This window comes from Balaenoptera physalus (assembly GCF_965194825.1).
Source record: "Balaenoptera physalus genome assembly, chromosome: 4".
NCBI classification, from domain to species: Eukaryota; Metazoa; Chordata; class Mammalia; order Artiodactyla; family Balaenopteridae; genus Balaenoptera; species Balaenoptera physalus.
Genome location: NC_138891.1, coordinates 89,423,107 through 89,440,491, shown reverse-complemented (window position 1 = coordinate 89,440,491; position 17,385 = coordinate 89,423,107). Strand labels below are relative to the sequence as shown.

The following is a 17,385-nucleotide window of genomic DNA, read 5'->3' as shown; positions in this document are numbered from 1 at the left end:
GTTCCTGTTCCTGGATGTCTGTTTCTTTTCCCAGGTTACAGAAGTTTATAGCTATTATGTCTTCAAATATGTTTTCTGCCCCTTTTTTTTAAATTTATTTTTGGCTGCATTTTGGGTCTTTGTTGCCACACACGGGCTTTCTCTAGTTGCAGTGAGTGGGGGCTACGCTTCATTTTGGTGTGCAGGCTTCTCATTGCAGTGGCATCTCTTGTTGTGGAGCACGGGCTCTAGGTACACAGGCTTCAGTAGTTGTGGCACACGGGCTTAGTTGCTCTGTGGCATGTGGGATCTTCCCGCACCAGGGATTGAACCTGTGTCTTCTGCATTGGCAGGTGGATTCTTAACTACTGCACCACCAGGGAAGTCCCTCTCTGCCCCTTTCTATGTCTCTTCTCCTTCTGGGACCCCTGTAATGCAAATGTTAGTATGCTTGATGTTGTCTCAGAAATCTCTTAAACTGTCCTCATTAATTTTTTTATTTTCTTTTTTCTGCTCAACTTGGGTGATTTCCACTATTCTGTCTTCCAGTTCACTGATCTGTTGCTCTGTATCATCTAATCTACTGTTGATTCCTTCTAGTGTAATTTTTATTTAAGATATTGCATTATTAACCTCTGTCTTGTTCTTCTTTATATTTTCTAACTCTTTGCTAAACTCACTGTTTTCATCTATTCTTTTCCCGATTGGGCATCTTTATGATTATTAATTACTTTGAATCCTTAATGGATATATTGCTTATCTTCACTTTGATTAGTTCATTTTTGAGGTTTTTATCTTGTTCCTTCATTTGGAGCATACTCCTCTGTCTCCTCATTTTGCACAAATCTCTGTGTTTACTTTTATGTGTTAGGTCAGTTATGTTTTCTGACTTTGCAGAAGTAGGAGACATCCTGTGGGGCCCAGCAGCCCACTCCTGTCTGGTCACCAAAACTAAACACTTTAGGGGTGCCCTCTGTGTAGGCTGTGTGGGATCTTCTGTTGTGGTGGGGCTGACTACTATGGATGTGATGTTAGGTGGGGCTGACATCAGCCTGGTTGGCAGCCTGGTCTGGCCTCATGCAGTGGCTGCCATCCCCCTGGTGTGGGGGTCTGGGACTCTGTTCTGCTGGCTGCATGACCTGTGGATTCCTGGATCTGATGCTGGCCTGCTGGTGGGCAGGTAAGCTCCCAGCACTAGTAGGCTAGAGGGAGGACTTCAAAAAGACTCTTTCCAACACTAGTTTTCTTGTGATAGAATGAGCTTTCCAAACAGGCTTCTGCCAGCATCTGTGTCCCTAGGTGTAGTCCCAGTTGCCTACTGCCTTTTTGGAAGGCTCTCTAAGATTAGCGAGTGTACCTGACCCAGGCTCTTTTTAAATTACTGCCTCTATGTGTGGTCTTCGAGTATGTGAGATTTTGTGCCAGCCCTTTAAGAGCAGAGTCTATATTTTCTATAGCCCTTCAGTCTCTCTCATACGCAAGTCCCACCCACTGGCCTTCAAAGCCAGGTGTTCTAGAGACTTGTCTTCCTGGTGTAGGACTCCTGGGCTGGTACGCCTGATGTGGGGCTTGAATCATTCTCTCTTTGCAAGAACCTCTGCAGTTGTGATTATTCTCCCATTTGTGGGTTGCATACTCTGTGTTGTGGGTCTTGACTACACCATGTCTGTGCCCCTCCTCCCATCTTGTTGTTTGGCTTTTTTTTAATATAGTAAATTGTGGCAAATCTATTTTGCCAGTTTTCATGTGATTCTCATAGATAGTTGTGCTTTAAATAGTTGTAATTTGGTGTGCCTGTGGAAGAAAGTGATCTCAGGGTCTTACTACCTCACCATCTTGGCCACACCTCCCCAGATATCAATATTTCCTCTGGTTCATCCAGCTGAGCTTGACTCAAGAAGATACTTCCGCAGAGATGACAAGAGAATGAGGGAACCATGCATTCTGCACCTACTAAGTGTATAAATTTCCCCAGTGGTAATTTAGGCCATGTATTCCTAGTGGTCAGTGTGTCAGTGCGCCATTGAACAACTTAATTACATTTATGCTGTCCATTTACGCTGGAATAGTCACTTTTGCAGGAGCTTAATTGTATTGGTTTACTGACCAATTGTGTGTCTGATGAAAATGGTTACATAAATGTTACAACTTGAAATAATATTATAAACGATAATAGTTTGTTGTTCCAATGTAAATAGAGAATATTAATTTTTATGTACTGGGATAAATAAATCTATAAGCATTAAGTGAAAGGAGAGTGAACATAGGAAAACCTCATAAAAGACTGAAAACTGAAATTTAATGGGCTTATAATCTTTTTGCTTTTACTATTAAGTGTATTTTATAATATAAAATTCTATCAATTAGTGGCATGTCCTTTTCTAATATAGCAGAGTAACCTCTGGGCAAAACTTCAAGTTTTCCAAGAACAAAGGAAATTAATTATTAGACACAGAAGGCAAGGGATAGACCAAAAAACACAAAAACATAATTCCAAGATATACTCTTGAGGTGAAAAAGTTGTCACGAGTCAAATGACTGCTGACGACATTAAAAAGTGGAATACACAGTTAATATTATGGTAAAAAATAAAGCAATCCTTTATCAGGTTACAATATTGGAAATCATATAATATCAAAATATGATATAAAATGTAAAAGAATAATTACTATCATATATTTTACTTAAATTTGAATAAAGCTCTTGACTTAGTGATAATGAATCAGTTCACATTATCTGTGTTTACAGGAGTGAGAATTGCTTGACCACTTTTTGTCTGTTTCTCACAGGAAGTCTATAACGCAAGAGAGAATTTTTCTCTTAATTGAACCACTTAATGATTATTTTGTGAGCCATTGGGTGGACTAGAACAGGTGCAATGGCATCAAACTAATAGAGAATCAGCTATTCTCTAGAATGGGCACATTCTGTTCCAGTTTTTCCAGTTCAAAAGTGTTGAAAGCAAGATCACAAAGAGATATTTGTATACACATGTTCATAGCAACATTAATCACAATAGTCAAAAGGTGGAAGCAACCCATGTGTCTATCAACAGATAAATGGATAAACAAAATATGGTGTATATGTACAATAGCATATGATTCAATTTTAAAAAGGAAGAAAATCCTGACACATGCTACAACATGGGTGAACCTTGAGAACATTAGCCAGTCACAAAAAGACAAATACTGTATGATTCCATTTATATGAAGTATATAGAATAGTCAAATTCATAGAGACAGAAATTAGAATGGTAATTGCCAGGGGCTAAGGGTAAGGGAGAAGGGGGAGTTGTTTAAGGGATACAGAGTTTCAGTTTTACAAGATGAAAGAGCTCTTCTGGAGATTGGTTGCACAACAGCATGAATATACTTAATACTACTGAACTGCACACTTAAAAATGGTTAAGGTGGTAAATTTTATCTTATGTATATTTTACCACAATTAAAAGTAAATAAAAAAACACAGGGGAAGAGAAAAAAGTCATCCCAGATGACTGTAGTGTTGCAACCAGAGTTTAGAACAACTTTGCTTGTCTATACCATGGTCTCAAAGTGTGATCCTTGGATCAGCAGCATTCTCATCACCTGGGGACTTCAAAACATTTTTATTCAATGTTTTATTCACCCTACTTAATAGGAAAAAGCAGATTTATATTGGGTTATCTCTAGTCCTCAGTAAAATAAAATTAATACTGTAGTGACTTTTGTAAAATGAATAAAATTAGTATATTATAAGAATTCAAAAAGTGTTCAATACTACTTTATGTTTACCTTATAAGATATTTATGAATAAGGTAAATAATTTCACTTTAAAAAATTTGTTCAAGCCGATAGTAATATAAATAAAATTTAAAGGAAATGATCACTATAAACAAATATAAGAAACAGATTGATTTATGTGGACAAGTGGACATTCCCCAGGTACTATTCAAAATATTTTTTTCTTCCACTTTTATTGAGATATAATTGATAGATGACATTATATAAGTTTGTGTACAGCAAAATGATTTGATATAAGTATATATTACAAAATGATTTCTGCAGTAAGTTTAGTTAACATTCATCACCTCATACAGTTACATTTTTTCCCCCCGTGATGAGAACTTTTAAGATCTGTTCCCTTAATAGCTTTCAAATATACAGTCCAGTATTGTGACTCATGGGCGTCTTTGGAGACACTGACCATGGTGCTGAACTTGAATTCTGGAGGCGCTTTGGTGTTCCAAGCCTGACGTCTTTAGTTTCTGGGTAGTAAGAGTTCAAAGGAGGGATCCTGACAGGGCATCGGGTTTGGCAAAGACCACAGTGAAAAGATCACAGTGAGACATTTGAAAGGGTTCAGAGCTCCAGCTAAGTATCACGTAGAATGGAAATATCTCAATATTTTAGCAACTGTTCTGGATGTACTGCTGTGTACTGATGACCCTGGCAATACTTTATTGGTTTGTTTTGAAAAGTTTGTGATCATATATGTCTGCTCAGTGACTTTAATTAGTTTTAACATATTACTCTGAAAATATGGAAATGTCATAAAATGTAATGTCTGGGCTTGAATTAGATCAAGCCTCTGGAAAGTTGGAGGTATTAATAGTGGGGACTGAATTGTAGAATCTCAGAATAAAAATCAGAAAGGGTCCAGAGTGATCCAAGATAAGCATGTAATCTTGAAAGATTATAGTTCAGTAGTTTGCACACTCTACTATTTAAACTGTGTTAAATGGGCCAAGAAAAAGGGATGGAAAATACTTAATTCCTTTGTGGAGGAGACTAAATTAAAAAACTGGCTAAATAAAACCTAAGAAAATAATAACTCACAATAATTGCTTTCACAATAATTATGAGGGTTTTGAACCTCCTGGTGAATACTGTTTAAATAATGATTTCTGTGTAGTATATATATAATATTATCTTTCCAGTCATGTTTGATAATTACTGTTAGCTTTACATTGACAAACAGAATTTACCTTCCATATGCATTTTGTAAGGATAACTATTCTGTATCTAGTAAAAATGGATATATGATTTTTATCAGGCTGGTCAAATGTTAGTTTCTTCATTTTATGGCTCTAATGAACCCTCTTAAGAAGTTAGTAAAATATAACCAAAAAATAGTACTGAGAGGTTTTTTTTCCCTTTATTCTTGAATCATTTGAGAGTAAGTTTACTGACAAGGTATGCCAGCATTTCAGAATACTCTAGAATGTATTTTCTTGAAACAGGATTTCTCTGATATAACCAGACTACAACCATCAGAATTAGGAAATTAACAGTGATACCTGCTATTATCTGATAAGCAGATCCCTCTCAAGTGTTGCCAGTTGTCCCAGTAATGTCCTTTTATCAAATAATCCAATCAGTGTTCACGTGTTTCATTTATTTGTCATGTTTCTTTAGATTCCTCCAGTAACTTTGTAAATGTTTCTTAACTTGCATTTGTTTTATGTTTCCTCAGAATTAGATTCAGGGTGTGCACTTTTGCCAACAATATCCCAGAAATGAAGGTTTGTTTTTATTGTATCTTATCAGGTAGTACACAATTCGTTAACCTTCATCACTTAAAGTAGGGTTTGTAAGCATGTTTCTCCACTGTAAATCACTTTCTTTCCTATGTATTCAATATGTATTTTATTCGGAGGTGTTTGAAAACATGGAAATATCACGTTGCTCACCAGACATTTACCTACTAATTTTAACATCTATTGATGTTTCTTGGCTGAATTAATTATTTCAAATAAAGTTTCCAAATGGTGATTTTCTAGATTCCTTCTGTATTTAGACATTGACATTCTACTGTGAGTTTCTCTACTCTTAATTAATTACTTAATGTCAGTGTAGGCTCTTGGATTGCTATATTATTTAATGAGCTACAATTAGTTACTATTGTTATTTATTTAACTGTATATTTTGCTTTAAAATCAACTTTTTAAAAATATAATTTACCTACAATAAAATGAAACTATTTTAAGTATATTCTTCTGAGTTTTGACAAAGGTACTGATATATGTATGTGTAAACAGCAAGCCAATCAAGATATAGAATATTTATTTCACCTTAAAATGTTTCCTCATGTTCCTTTGCAGTCAATCTCTCCACCCACATCACATGGTCCCAGGCAACTTATTTTGTTTTTAGTCACTGAAGTGAAGTTTTGCCTATTGTAGAATTTTGTAGAAATGGAACCCTGCTATATATGTACCCTTTTGTGTCTGCATTATTTTGCTGATTATAATGTTTTGGGTATTTATCAAAGCAGTTTTACTGGTGTGAATATTTCCAGTTACATACCAAAATTTGTTTATCCATTCATCGATTTATGGACATTTTGGTTTTCTTTAGTTTGGGAATAAAAATGCTATGAACATCAATATATAAGTCTTTCGTGGACTGGATATATGATTTTATTTCTCTTGGACAAATACGTATGTGTAGAATTGCTGAGTATTATGATTAGTGTATATTTAACTCTATAATAAACCACCCACCTTTTTCAAAGTGGCCATACCATTTAATATTTCTTCCAGGAATATGTAAGAGTTCCAGATGTTTCACATCCTCCTCAATACTTGGTATTGTCGGGCTTCTTAATTTTTACCACTTTAGTGGGTGTGTAATGGTATCTCATTATGTTTTTAATTTGCATTTCTCTGATGACTAAAGCATTTTTAATGTATTTATTGGCTATACATATATCTCCCTGTGTGTTATGTCCTTTCAAGTATTTTGTTCATTTTTTAAAGATTTGTTTTTATTTATTTATTTATTCATTCTGGCTGTGCTGGGTCTTAGCTGTGGCACGCGGGTTCTTTGTTGTGGCATGTGGGATCATTTTTAGTTGTGGTATGCAAACTCTTAGTTGCAGCATGTATGTGAGATCTAGTTCCTTAACCAGGGATCGAACCCTGGCCCCCTGCATTGGGAGTGCGGAGTCTTACCCACTGGACCACCAGGGAAGTCCCTTTTGTTCATTTTTTATTGTGTTGTTCATTTTCTTCTTATTGAGCTGTAAGAATTCTTTTTATTTGGGGTACAGTTTCTTCATCATGTATATGCAAGTATTTTCTCCCATTTTGTGGCCTTTTAATTTTCTTTTAGGTGTTTTTGGAAAAGCAGAAATTTCTGACTTCGATGAAGTCTAATTCAATTTTTTTTCTTTTATGTTTGTTGATTTTTTTGTCTTTACTGAAATATCTTTGAATAATCAACAATGTCAATGGGATTCCCATGCAAAATTCTGGAGCATGTCCTCCGGTGTTCTCTCCTGTGAAGTACTCTGCCCTGTAAATTCCAGCAGCTTCTGCCTTCCTGAACTCCAATCTCTATCTTTTCAAGAGTTTTTGTCCCTTTTTTAAAAAAAAAAAAATTCTTAAATCACTTGAGAATTAGTTACTACCAAGGTGCCTCCACTACTTCTGAACACTCTTGTGTATTCATTGTGAAACTTTCATGTTCTCCTTAGATTCCAGTCCAGAAAATGTCCTCAGTCCAGAAAGTGTCTCCCCATGGAAAATCTGGGAGAGTTTTGGGCTCACCTAACTGATTTCCCTTCTCTCAGGGATCACAGCCATTTGCAGCCTGTTGTCCAATGTATCAAAACAGCGATGATATGTATATTTTATCCAGTTTGTAGATGTTGCAGTTAAGAGGGCAGGTCCAGTGCCAGTTACTCCATCAGGGTTCAGGTGGAAGCTCTCCAGTAGACTAACAAATTTAATTTTGAAATAGATATTTAAAAAGTAAAATGTAGGCTATATCATCACTCTTCCTTAGTGATTTCATTTTATAAAATTAAATCCCTGAACCACTGAGTCTCTAAAGTATACTCTTAAAAATCCCACCAAACACTGCCCAGTTCTAGTTGGAGCTCTTTGTCTGTTTTTTCTCAAGTCAGAGTACAGTCTTTCAGCATATGGTGTTCAGAATAAGAGTAACTGGAATGAACACTTCAATATTCCTTCAAACATCAAGAAGCTTAAATACATATGTACATGCATACATCCATCTATACATACATATAAAGTATGTAGGAGGATCCCAAAGGACAATTAGAAGTACATACTCATCCTTAGAAAGACGTAGCAAATGACTTAATGCCTTCACCCGTAATCCTGAGCAAACCTTGTGCTAAAAATAAAAATTTGAAGATATATTGAAGTATAATAAGATGCAAGGAGTAAGCTAGTCTTCAAAAGATAAACATTTGTTTCTATGAAACTTTTTTGGCTTACATATTTCCCATTTCTTTCCATACACTCACTTGCCATATTCCTCTCTTAGTAAAAGCAGCTTTTTTAAAGGCTGCAAGTCACTTTCCCTTTGAACCATAAAAACAATTCAATGTAGATTTTTTGCCTTCTCTTTTTCTAGTAGAAGTACCACATGATGCTGAACTCCGACTGCGATTATAAAGGTTTTTTATATGCCACATAGTTATTATTGCAAAAAACAAAACAATGTAGATGGGTAAGAGTTTTGAATGAGGAATTCTACTGTCACACAGAAATTGATGTCACGTTTTTCTAGATTCTCTTACTAGGTAGTCTCACAAGATTCTTGGCCTCATTGTTCCTGTCCAGTTATATATATTATGGATAGACACACAAGAAAGTGCTTGAAGGAAGCTTAAAGTTACTTAACTTTCACTTTATATAGCAGAAGAAATAAATTTAGATGAACTCAAGTTCACTGCCCACTTTGTCTCCATTCCTTTCCTTTCCTTGGCCAGCTTAATGGGATTTATACAATGAAGTGAGGGGATGGGATATTTGGCTGCAAACAAGGCTTAATGTCTGGTATGTAGGATGTCATCTGCACATATTTTATCTCACTGAAGTGTTGACTATTGTTTGGCAATGATAAGCTTCTTAGTTATTTCATATAGTAAAAAATTTTGAAAATCTAAAGAAATATCTTAATCTGTCTAGCGATTTCAGTAGAATCTTTTGAAGGTTGTTAAGAAATATAAGTATGAAATCTAGTACATACTGGTTTCATGATGACAGAATAGAGTTATTATCCAATTTCTCTACTGTATTACTAAGCTGTTTCCTCTCAAATTTTCACGTGCATGAGAATCACGTGGAAGGCGGGCTTTCCCCCAAATTTTCTGATTCAGTTGGTCTGGGGTGGGGTCAGAATTTGCATTTCTAAGAAGTTCCCAGGTGGTACTGATGCTGCTTGGAGAAACACTGACTCAGGAAACCTCATATCAGAAAAGAACTGCTTTCTTCAGGCAGAATTTTTCACAAGTGGTAAATATATTTGCTAACTTGGGTAACTGCCTGCCCTTGAATATGAACTATAAATAGTATTATTTTTCTATTATGTTTAAGTGTTTTAATTCCTGTATTTGTAATAATGCTATTTGTTGCAATGATGCAAGTACATTTATTATAATTCCTTCCACAACTGAAGAGCTTCTTCATTCTAAAAAAGACCAGGTTTTTGTATTTGGATACAAGTTTTATGTTTATTTGTTTTCCTTGTCAGATCAGGTCTCATTTATGAATTTGCTCTGAATACATGCCTGCATTTCTGATATGTAAATTGCTGTAGACTGTAAGTCAGTAATTCAATTCAACTCTACAGTGCACCAATAACTTCTTTTTTTCCCTTTTCTCTACTATGCAGTATAAGATTTTCACACTATATGCCTTTCTTTCACACATAGATCATGATGTACTATTCTCTACTGCTAAATGGAAGTAAATTCAAATGCAGATTAATTACAGCCTTTTCATCCAGTACACAACTTATTATTTTAAAAGATCACTTCCTTTAACACATTCAATATAATTATATTCCAGTTTAGACTTCTTCAATTCCTTTCTTTCTTCATTGTCTTCTCCTTCCTAACAGACATAAGTCTTTGTGTGAGCGTGCACACACACACAATATACGTACATGCACACACACCACTGTTAAATCGTCATAGTAATATCAGTATATTTATGTAACACTTATGGTTATAAGTATACTGTAAAATGCCCTAACATTTATATAAACAAGAGATATGAGGTGTGGGATTCCCTCTATATTACACACAGGAAATCCGCATGGCTTAGTTTTATTGGAAATCTGTTGTTTCTTTGGGTTCAGTTCTTAAGCATGAAGAATATCAATCACACAACAGTCCCTTTCACACTCCATGAATACACAATAACATGCATTCAGCCCTCTGTTTTCCAAAGGCAAGTCTTAATGATGGTGATTGTATGTCTTTTTACCTTTCAAAAATGACTATTTTAATGTCGATTGTCAATAAAATGATTTTTAGAAAGATTGAGGAAGCAAGTCAAAGTCAACTATTACATACTAAGTATCAATTTCAAAATGAAATTTTTTGTTTAGGTTCATAAGAACCTAGGTTCAAGAATTTAGGAAAAGGATTCAAGCTAATTATAGAATATAAATGAAATGGAAAATAATTATAGCGTGAAACATCCAGTTTACCGATGAGGAAATTGAATTTCAGAAGCTCTAAATGACATTTGCCACACATTCAGTTTGGCAGAAATTCTGGATTAGAACCATGCATTGAGATTTCTAGAACTATGTTCTTTCCAATACTCATTCCAGAAGCATAAATTCAAAAAGAAAGGTGACCAGTAAAAATGATGTGACTTTTATATTGGAAACAACATAAAAATGTTCTCTTCTTATCTGTAGCTTCCACGTGGTAACTGTCTCATCTTTATGCTTAGACAATGAACAGTTGAAACCTTAAAAGGAGCTGTTAGCGTTGTTGACTTTGGTTGACTTTGGTTGACTTTGGTTGTTGGTTGATAACAGTATATAGCAATGGTTTATCAAGTTACCATAGTAAGTCCAACATGAATAATGATCAAAGCATAGTAATAAATAGAGACACCTGTAGAATATAGATAGCTCCCATCAATACAAGAAATCATGTATTACATCATCTACTTTGCCGAATATTTTTAATGGATTCATCACATTATACTAGGTACTGAACTCTCAAAAATACAATGTTCTTGCAGAATAATGCATGTATAGAATTTCTGTGTTGTTTAAAAATCCAGCCCATGAAATAGCACCATGACACATTTTCCTAAGTGTAAGACAAAACCAAAAACCAGACAATCAAATCAGACTAGATAAGTAGCTTGATTTGAAGAACCATCACAAACATTTTTTTTTTTTTTATAAATGTATTTTATTTATTTATTTTGGGCTGCATTGGGTCTTTGTTGCTGCACGCGGGCTTTCTCTAGTTGTGGCGAGCGAGGGCTACTTTTCGTTGTGGTGAGCGGGCTTCTCATTGCGGTGGGCTCTCTTGTTGCAGAGCATGGGCTGTAGAGTGCAGGCTCAGTAGTTGTGGCACACGGACTTCGTTGCCCCGCGGCATGTGGGATCTTCGCGGACCAGGGTTTGAACCCGTGCCCTCTGCATTGGCAGGTGGATTCTTAACCACTGCACCACCAGGGAAGCCCCCATCACAAACGTTTAATCAAAATGAAATGGTGCCTAGAGTCTGACAAATACTCCCTTAGCAACACCAGCCCTACTCATGGGGAAAAATAATTTTTTTTTTTAATAAATTTATTTTATTTTTGGCTGTGTTGGGTCTTCGTTCCTCTGCGAGGGCTTTCTCTAGTTGCAGCAAGCGGGGGGCCACTCTTCATCGCGGTGTGCGGGCCTCTCACTATCGCGGCCTCTCTTGTTGGGAGCACAGGCTCCAGACGCGCAGGCTCAGTAGTTGTGGCTCACGGGCCCAGTTGCTCCGCGGCATGTGGGATCCTCCCAGACCAGGGCTTGAACCCGTGTTCCCTGCACTGGCAGGCAGATTCTCAACCACTGCGCCACCAGGGAAGCCCAAAATACATTTTTAAAAGGCTTCACATCTGCAGTTGTATATTTCCAGCTTCCATTGATACTATTTTTTCCACCTTGTTTAATCACTACTGAGATCTTTTTATTTTATTTTTTAAATTAATCAATATTTTTTAATTAATCAATATTTGTTTAAAATTGAAGTATAGTCAATTTACAATGTTGTGTTAATTTCCACTGTAGAGCAAAGTGATTCAGTTATACATACACATACATTCTCTTTTATAAATATTCTTTTCCATTATGGTTTATCATAGGATATTGAATATAGTCGTCTGTGCTCTACAGTAAGACCTTGTTGTTTATCCATTCTCTATATAAAAGTTTACATTTGCTTGGCAGCTCTCCCCCTTGGCAATCACTGGTCTGTTCTCTATGTCTGTGATTCTGTTTCTGTTTCATAGACAGTTTCATTTATGTCATATTTTAGATACCACATATAAGTGATATCATATGGTATTTGTCTTTCTCTTTCTGACTTACTTCACTTAGTATTATAATCTCTAGTGGTACCCATGTTGCTGCAAATGGCAATATTTCATTCTTTTTTTATGGCTGAGTAGTATTCCATTGTATATATGTACCACATCTTCTTTATCCATTCCTCTGTTGATGGGCATTTAGGTTGTTTCCATGTCTTGGCTACTGTGGATAGTTCTGCTATGAACATAGGGGTGCATGTATCTTTTTGAATTATAGTTTTGTCTGGATCTGTGCCCAGGAGTGGGATTTCTGGATCATATTTTAACTCTGTTTTTGGTTTTCTGAGGAACCTCCGTACTATTTTCCACAGTGGCTGCAGCAACTTACATTCCGACCAACAGCGTAGGAGGGTTCCCTTTTCTGTACACCCTCTACAGCACTTGTTATTTGTAGACTTTTTAATGCTGGCCATTCTGACCAGTGTGAAGTGGTACCTCATTGTAGTTTTGATTTGCATTTCTCTAATAATTAGCGATGTTGAGCATCTTTTCATGTGCCTGTTAGACATCTGTATTTCTTCTTTGGAGAAATGTCTATTTAGGTCTTCTGCCCATTTTTCGATTGGATTGTTTGTTTCTTTTGTTGTTGAATTGTGTGAGCTGTTTGTATATTTTGGAAATTAAGCCCTTGCCAGTCACATCGTTTGCAAATATTTTTTCCCATTCTGTAGATTGTCTTTTCATTTTGTTTATGGTTTCCTTTGCTATACAAAAGCTTGTAAGTTTGATTAGGTCCCATTTGTTTATTACTGAGATCTTTTGAAATTGCTCTCTTCATAATCATTTGGAATCTTACAATATTAACACTGCAAGGAATCTTAAAGTCATTATGTATCAATTTTCACTTTACAGATGAAGGAAACCAAGGCTCAGAGGAAAGCATGTCCTTGAAAAGGTTACACAGTGATTCGTAGGACAACTGGGATTGGAACCTCTGCAGATGACTTCCAGACCATTATGTATCAATATCTAGGTCAAGACAAATGGAATTGCTGGTTCTCTGGGCTCCATGGTTACCTATTCTTTGTTTATTCCTCTGTGTCACTCTGACAGTCACTATTCACAGTAAGTTAAATTCCTTGAGCCCTGAGCCCAGGGGGTTTAGATTTTTCTATAACTTTCAATTCAATTGAAGCATTACCTTGTTTATTATAGCAGTAGCTCAAAAGGAAACTTCTTTTAATAATACAAAAAAAATCATGAAAGTGATTGTTCAGTTTGGAGTGTTAAAGAAAGTGAATTAATTGGTATCTATAAAAAGCTGCTTCCTATTGGGTTAACACAAAGAGTGAACTTTGAAGAAGTTTATAATTAAAATCTAAATTCTCACTTAGTTTTCATATTAGGGGGCCAGGATTCCTGCTTTTAAAAGATGAGTTTGTAAAACAGTGACTAATCTTGTTCAGTCCAACTTCTTTTTACCCCTTCTTCCATAAAGCCACTGACTTCACACTTTCAAGTCATTAACTCAAACTTTGGGGCTTTGCCATGTTGTGAAGCAAAGGTTGGGAAAGGAGCTAACAATGATCTAAATGTTAACACCTGAATTCAAATAAAAGTGGACACAGCCAATAGCTAAGAAAATGTATTTCTTTAATTGAGAAAACACCAGTGGGCAAGATCATGCATTTTAGAAAGGTAAAGACAAGTTCATCTGCTATTCTTTATTATCGATATCACAGTAGGAGGGAGGTTAGAAAGTAGAGGAGGAGGTCATAGACTTGGAGTGAGAAAATCTGGATTTAAATTGTTAATATGTCTCTTACCAACAGAGTAACTTTAGGTAAATCACAAAACTTCCCTGAACATTAGTTTACTCATCCAGAACATGGAGACAATTATATCTGTCTTCTCTGTGTACTCAAGCATACATACACACAGAGTTATTGTGATTATTAAAGATGATAATAAATTTGAAAATGCTTAGAATATAAAGTGTCATGTAATTGTTAAAATGTACCTGAAATTCAATGGGTAGGACTTACGAATGATGTAAACTTATATCTGGCTATTACAGACAAAGTATTCTGAGTATCTCTCTCCTGTAATCTGAATATCAGTATTTCAACTCACTGAGAGAATAGCTTTGAGATTTTGGCCAAGACATAGAATATATTTTAGTGAGATAAATGAAGACAGTCTTTTCAGCAGATGATATAGGTGCTTTATGAAACAGACATATCCTAAGAAGAAAAGGTAAAAAGAGAGTATCTTTTTTTTCTCATAATTTGTATTGAAATTTTAATTTTTAAATTTTTGGCTGTGTTGGGTCTTCGTTGCTGCTCACTGGCTTTCTCTAGTTGCAGTGAGCGGGCTTCTCATTGCGGTGGCTTCTCTATTATTTGAATCATTTTCTCATTGGCTTCTACCAATTTTTAAAATGTGTTCCCAAGAGGGAAAATGGCTCTGGGATCTAATGAAAGTCAGACAAAGGGAAAAGTATTGTGAAATAAGCATAAAATTTTCTCTGCTTTGCAGTGAGCTGTGCCAGTTCCAGGACTGACAATGTACTCTGTGGATGAGAGCAGAGGTACTGCGGCTGGCTCTCACAGCACCCCTGGCAGAGCTGAATCACCTAAAGCCACGTGCAGGTAAGAATGTCATCCTGGGACTGGAAGTTCCTTTTTGGGGGTCTATTTACAGACTTGTGATTTCATGGCAAATGAAGGGGTGAGATGAGACCAACTCATGCTGTTCATTCTGACACTTGATGGTTAAACAATGTCGGGAGACAACAGATGGGGAGTGAATGTTGTACGTTTCCAGAAGATTCTAGTCTGTCAGCAAAGCTGCCCACTGATAATGTGGATATATATTTCAGAAAACACTTACTTGTTTTCTCAATTTTCTGTTATACTTATAGTGAATTCCCACAAGTATGTTTTGAAACATGGAGTCCAGTTCCATAGTAAACACTGCATTTTATGACTCAGGTGTTAAAAGGAGCCCACAAATATTTTTAGCATGTCCGGATTCAGGATCATACTTAGATAAATGCATTATCTGAACAAAACTGTCTTTTCCATTGATTCCCCTCAAACACATGAAATGTGTAAGTGATCTCGGTCAAATTCTGAAAAGACCTTTGCAAAATATGTTGTTATCCTACTTCCCTACAATGCTGAGCTAACACTGAATGTCTCTCATGTTCTTATATCATTTGAAAATGATGATAATGATAATCTAGTGATATCATTAATGTACTATGATTAACGATAATAATGGACTCTGGAGCCAGACTGCCTGGTTTACAATCCCAACTTTGGCACTTACTCACTGTGTGACCTTAAAAATGTTACTTAACTTCTCTATGCCTCAATTTCCTCATCTGTAAAATTGGAACAAAGTACCTACCATATAAGGTTGTTTTGAGCATTAAATGAGTTAATATTTGTAAAAGGTTTGAATAATACCAGTACAAAATACGTTCATATGCGTTAATTTAAAAGAAAGAATAAGGAGGGAGGAATTGCCCTACATGTCATACTTCAGTTAAGGCAGAATGATGCTGCTGTGAGGAGAAGACAAAGTCAACAACAAGGACAAAAGAGAGATCCAAGGAAAGACTCAGCTTTAGGCTGAACTTCGATGGATGACTGAGGTACTTGGACAGATCACTGAAAAAGAGAAGAAATATTCAATAAATAGAGCTAGAGATGGTTCATTAATAAAGAAAAAAATAAGATTGGTTTTCTACCTCACACAGTATACAAAAATTAGCTTTGTATGGATTAAAATTTTTAAAGAGCGAAAGCTAAACTTTAAAAGTTTCAGAAGAAAATACAGGTGCGTGTCTTTCTGACCTTCAGTCAGTATGACTCAAAAGCACAAAAATAAAAAAAAAAGAACCAACAGATGGTGTGCAAATTAAATTAAACATTTGTTTCTCAAAAGACACTTTAAAGACAGTGAAGAGAGTATGAAAAGTTACTTGAAATTCTTATAGTCAGCAAAGACTATAATGAAGTATACATAGAGAGATCCCATACATTAAAATAGAAAAATGTTAACAATAAAAATGGTCAAAAATATTAATAGACATGTCACAAAAGATGTATATAGCTAATAAAAATATGAAGAGTCACCAAACTTTACTAGTAATTGGAAGAACGTCAATAAAAGAACACAGTGAGATACTATTATTCATCACTCATCAATGGAATTTAAGAAATTTGATGGAACCGTGGTTTGGAGAGGATATGGATCTTTTACACATTGCTGGTAGGAGTTTAAAATGATAAAACCATTTTAGAAATCAATTTAACATTGTTTTCTAGAGTTGAACATACCTGGACATATGATTCTTGCATGTATGTGCTGGAAGACATAACAAAAATATTCATTGTGTCACTGTTTATAGTAGCAAAAAGAAAAAAAACCTTGGAAACAACAAAAATGTCTATAAACAGTGGAATGGATGACTACATTATGGAATTTTTGTAAAATGGAATACCATGTAGCAATAAAAAAATTATCTGTAATTAAAAATCATGGATGAATCTTAGCATCATAATCTGAAGTGACTAAAGCACGTCTTAGAAGACTATATAGTATATGGCACCCTTTTAAAAAAGTTCAAAATCAAGTAAAGTCAAGCAATGTATTGTGCAGGTATGCATATGTGTGTCATAAAACTATAAAATCAGGTATCAACAAACAAAATTACATGTGATGGTTAGAATTCCTTTTTTAATTTATCAAACATGGCAGTTGCACTAACCCCTCTTCAGACCTCTTATAGGCTGTCCTTTTAATAATAGCTTCAACTATTACATTTATGCAGACAACAGGAACATCTTGGATTTGTTGAATTTTGTAGATTGCAAAGCACTTTTAATCTCCATTTCTAACAGTGAATAAAATGATGCGCAAAGAGCTTGTGACACATCTAAGGACATACAAATTAGAAGATCCAGGATTTGATACCAAGTCTTATAACTCCAACTCTTATACTCTTTACAATCTTTTTTAAGGTCTAAATCATAATTCAGAAGCCAAATGTTCAAGGAGGTACTTTAATCTCAACATTTTCATAAAAGCATATATCACTTTCCTGCTCCTAAAATCATCGC

At 35.4% G+C, this 17,385-nt stretch overlaps 1 long non-coding RNA gene across 2 annotated transcripts in view; it reads left to right on the top strand.

Moving 5' to 3' along the window:
• Window positions 1-17,385, top strand: part of LOC309659948 — a 369,679-nt gene that overhangs the window by 279,331 nt on the left and 72,963 nt on the right. The window contains exons 4-5 of one of the 2 annotated variants that reach the window (XR_014263056.1): window positions 13,166-13,378; window positions 14,792-14,904. This is a non-coding gene — a long non-coding RNA (uncharacterized lncRNA). The remainder of the gene's footprint in view (window positions 1-13,165; window positions 13,379-14,791; window positions 14,905-17,385) is intronic. The other variant, XR_014263055.1, reaches the window with a different exon arrangement.